At 42.9% G+C, this 4,422-nt stretch overlaps 1 pseudogene; it reads right to left on the reverse strand.

Annotated features, from left to right (window-relative positions):
- Positions 1 to 2,330: 2,330 nt before the first annotated feature.
- Positions 2,331 to 3,622, reverse strand: LOC102126530 (malate dehydrogenase, cytoplasmic pseudogene; annotated as a pseudogene).
- Positions 3,623 to 4,422: the final 800 nt, after the last annotated feature.

Here is a 4,422-nt window from a genome sequence, read left to right on the forward strand (position 1 = left end):
AACCCAGGAGGCAGAGGTTGCCGTGAGCCGAGATTGTGCCATTGCACTCCAGCCTGGGCAACAAGGAGTGAAACTCTGTCTCAAAATAATAATAATAATAATAATATTTACAAATAAGTATTTGTTATTTATTATATTGTATTAATCTTATTTGAATAATATTTACGTATTTGTTATTAATGTATATCTATTATTGCATCATGGGAAGTCATTTTAGCTTAGAAGATTGCAAGTCCAGTATAGTGGAGGGGTTGAGAGAATGCATGCTGGAACCAGACTGAGGATTTGAAACCTTCTCAGATGTGTGGCCCTGAGCAAATCATTTAACCTCTCTGTGCCTCAGTTTCCTCATCTACAAAATAGAAATATCAACCGTATGGTTTTACTAGACTGTTAAGCATCTCAAATTTAACACATCTAAAATCCAAATTTCCATGCTGGGAGCAGTAGCTCACGCCTGTAATCCCAGCACTTTGGAAGGCCGAGGTGGGAAGATTGCTTGAGCCCGGTAGTTCGAGACCAGCCTGGGCAACATAAGGAGACCTCATCTCTACAAAAAAATACAAAAATTAGCCAGGTGTGGTGGTGCATGCCTGTAGTCCCAGACACTTGGGAGGCTCAAGTGAGAGGATTGCTTGAGTCCAAGAGTTCGAGGCTGCAACAAACCAAGATTGTGCCACAACACTTCAGCAGGGTGACAACATAAAACTCCATCTCTAAAAAAAAAAAAAAAATTCCAATTTCTCTCTTCTCCTTCCCCTTCAAAACTGTTGTTTCCTCAGTTTCCCCAAAGTAAACGGCAACTTCATCAAGTTCTCAGGCTCAAAGCCCTGGAATCATTATTGACTCCCCCTTTTTTCCCCCATCACATATCTAATTCACCCATGAGTCCCAGGTTATTACAATAATCTCCTGACCGTCCTTCCTACTTCTGCTTTTGCCACCCTATAATGTATTCTCCATCAATAGCCACAGTGATACTTTTAAAAACAAACCTTTTAATGTCGCTCCTCTGCTCACAGCCCTCTAATGACTTCCTGCCTCACTCAGAATAAAAGCCAGAAAGCTGGCAATGGCCCACCTGATCCAGCCCTCTGTACTCTTGGGTCTCATATTCTACCCCTCCGACCTGTGGCTCCCTGCCCTGCAGCCACACTGGCCTCCTTGCTGTCCCCGAACTGAACATGCTTGCAGCTCAGGGCCTGTAGCACCAGCTGTTCCCTTTGCTTAGAAAGCCTTGTCCCCAGATATTCCTACCCCTTCTCCTACTGATCTTAACTCAAAGCCTTCTATGACTCCCCTATTTAAAGTGACAGGCCTTATTGCCTACCTCCTTTCTGGCTTTATTTTCCTCCATAGCACTTCTCATTGTCAGGCACATTACACAATTTACTTGTCTGTTTTGTATGGCCTGTCTCCTTCCTCTCCTCCTCCACCCTCTCACCCCCAAGGCATGTAAAATCCATGGGGCAGGGACTTTTGTTTTGCTCACTACTATATCCTCAGCTCCCAGAGAAGTGCTCAGCACATAGGACACCTCAATAATTACTATGTGTCCAGGGGTCCCAAGTCCACCTCCAGGTTCAGGGATTTACTAGGGGAACTCACAGGACTCAACATAGAGTCATACCCATGGCTAAGATTTATTACAGCAGGAGAATGCCAGGCACAAGCAGCCAAGGGAAAAGACGCATGGGGCGAAGTCCAGGGAAGTCAGACACAAGCTTCCAAGGATCCTTTCCCACCAGAATCACATAGGACACACTTAATTCCTCCAGCAATAAGTTGTGACCTCAGGTCTGAAGTGTTGTTTACCAGGGAAGCTCATTAGAGGCTTAGGATCTATGGTTTTTATTGGGGGCGGGTCACTAGGCACTGCTGCCTGGCACATACCCAAATTCCAGACCCCCAAACAAGGAAAGAGGTTGTTTGGCAGAAACCATATAATTTGTACAGTTTAGGCACAGTGAGTCCTTCTTATCCGTTCTGGGAATGGTGGAAACCCTCCCCAAATCCAAATTCCTGCACACCAGCCAAGGGCCAACCTCGCAAGCAGGGCTTTCTAAAGATAGCAATCTCAGGCCTGCCGTGTTAACTCTGCACAGTGCGTTAAAAGAATTTGTTACTTTTCAGTTGACAAAAATAAAGCATTTTAGAGAACGAGAGCAAGATAAGGTCAATTAAAGAAAATCTCTCATTTTTTTGCACCTTGGAATCATGGTGATAAATTTTGATCTTACTTATGCACACACAAACACTGTTTGCATATTTTTAAAGTAGGTTGGCCTGGTAAGAAGATGTGGATAGAACTTCACACATTGCTTGGACTCTGTACATTTTAGGATCTATTTCTGAAGGAAATGAGAAGAAGCAAAATCTGGATGGAATGAGTGTCTATCAGAGAGAGTGGAACCTGTGACTGCCTTTATTATTTTTTATTTGAACATATATTTTTAGTTAGAATGCAGGATTAATGGCATGATAATAAACTGTCACTCACAGGTCTGTCCTGAGAAGCACATAATCTTCAAAACATGTTGTTTTTCACGAGTAATTTACACATAGCAGTATTACTATTTAGTACTAGCGTCAAAGACGACATTTAGATTCTCCTGTTTGCGGCATTTAGTAACATCAAAATGATTTATAGTCAGACAGAGGAAAGCAATTCTAAAGCAGTTTCTTTTTCTTCCCTGCCAGTTCCTTTGCAGTAAGATCCATCTTCTTACATGAGGAATCATTAACAGAGAGAGCTTCAACAAATGTCCAGGTCTTACTCTTGAATACAACAGAGAATGAGTAGAACGATGACTGGGAATACCACAGGAGTCACTATCAGAGACAACCCCAGTGGACACAGACTCTCCCTATGGGGTTCCAAGCCGGATGTCTCTGAGGTGGTTGGAGACGGCTCTTGTAGTGGACATTGCCCTGGATGGTTTTCAAGCCTTGAGGACAGCAGGACCATGTTGCTGCACAGTCGTGAATTCTCCCTGGGGCCAGCTGTCATGTTTCAGAGCTTCATAAACAACTTCTTTTCCTTGCAACTTCACCTTGGCTTGGTTGACATCTGGATACTGTGTCAAGGAATGGTTTCCCCAGATGTGTAACATTCTTTGCACTGTCGGCAGTCACCAGGTTTAACAGTAATTTGAGCTCGAGTTTGGTTGTGATCCAAACAAGTCAAGCAACTGAAGTTCTCCTTGAAGCTGGATGGAGCCAACTTGGAGGCAGTCAGGCAGTTGATACTGGCTGGGTTTCCCATAGCAATAACCTTAATGAACTTCTTGTCATATTTCTCCAAGGCTGCACCCTGCCATTTGAAGATTTTTACATTTTCAGTAAATCTTTCCTCTCTACACCTTTCCTTCTTGGCACAGAGTCCAAGAGAATGGCCACATCCAGGTCTTTGAAGGCAACTTCTTTATTTGTTTGGATGACATCTTTCGGGAGGGGAAGGGCACAGTCTGGCTGTTCCATTAGGACACTGTTCAGGACAACAAGCACAGGGGTGATATCCAATGGCACAAGAATGATAGGCTAATCTTTACCAAAGACAGATGCATTTATAATACTGTTTAGCAGTGAATATATGATTTGACCAGCTGCCCTAGTCACAAGGACTGGGATTGGTTCAGACAAGGGGGAACTGTGTGACAATTTTAGCACTTGCAAAGTGAGCCTCAGGGAGTCAGGTTACCTCTACTGCACAACTGACTTGTGACCGCCTTTAGCACCATATATTTATATTTTGTTTGATTTGGCTTTTTGAATACCCAGTGCTCAGAAAAGTAGCTGGCACATACAAAAAGCTGCAAAAATATTCGTACAGCAGGTAAATCATACACTATAAATAATAAAAATGATTCCATTTCATAGGCACATGAGTAAACTCAACTTACATCAAAAACAAATGTGACTTGTGGCAGATGCTGAATATAACTTGAAGATTGGTATTAGAGCTACTGTGATACAACAGGTTAGAATATTTTTATTGTACCATACTTAGGTATGTTGGAATGGTAAGTAAATAGTTGGCATTGCTGCTTTTGTTTGGTTAAGCTAAAACAAGAGAGGGAAAACATGCACGCAAACACACACACATACACACACACACACCCCTGAAAAATATCTGGTGTTGTGTGGAACTGGGGAAGGAGAATCCCTAGTTCTCTGAATCTAGACTTGCTTAGAGCAGTCTTCTTCAATATGAGACTGTCATCATAATATTGAGACTGTAGGGAAACTTCTCAGGACAGAAGTGCCCAGAAAACTTAAGTCAAAATCATTTTTCAAGTTTAGGACCAGTGAAAGAAAATCCGGCTTGTGGCTGGGCACAGTGGCTCACAACTGTAATCCTAACACTTTGGGAGGCCAAAGCAGTGGATCACCTGAGGTTGGGAGTTCGAGACCAACCTGGCC

Source organism: Macaca fascicularis, chromosome 4, assembly GCF_037993035.2.
Source record: "Macaca fascicularis isolate 582-1 chromosome 4, T2T-MFA8v1.1".
Classification (NCBI taxonomy): domain Eukaryota; kingdom Metazoa; phylum Chordata; class Mammalia; order Primates; family Cercopithecidae; genus Macaca; species Macaca fascicularis.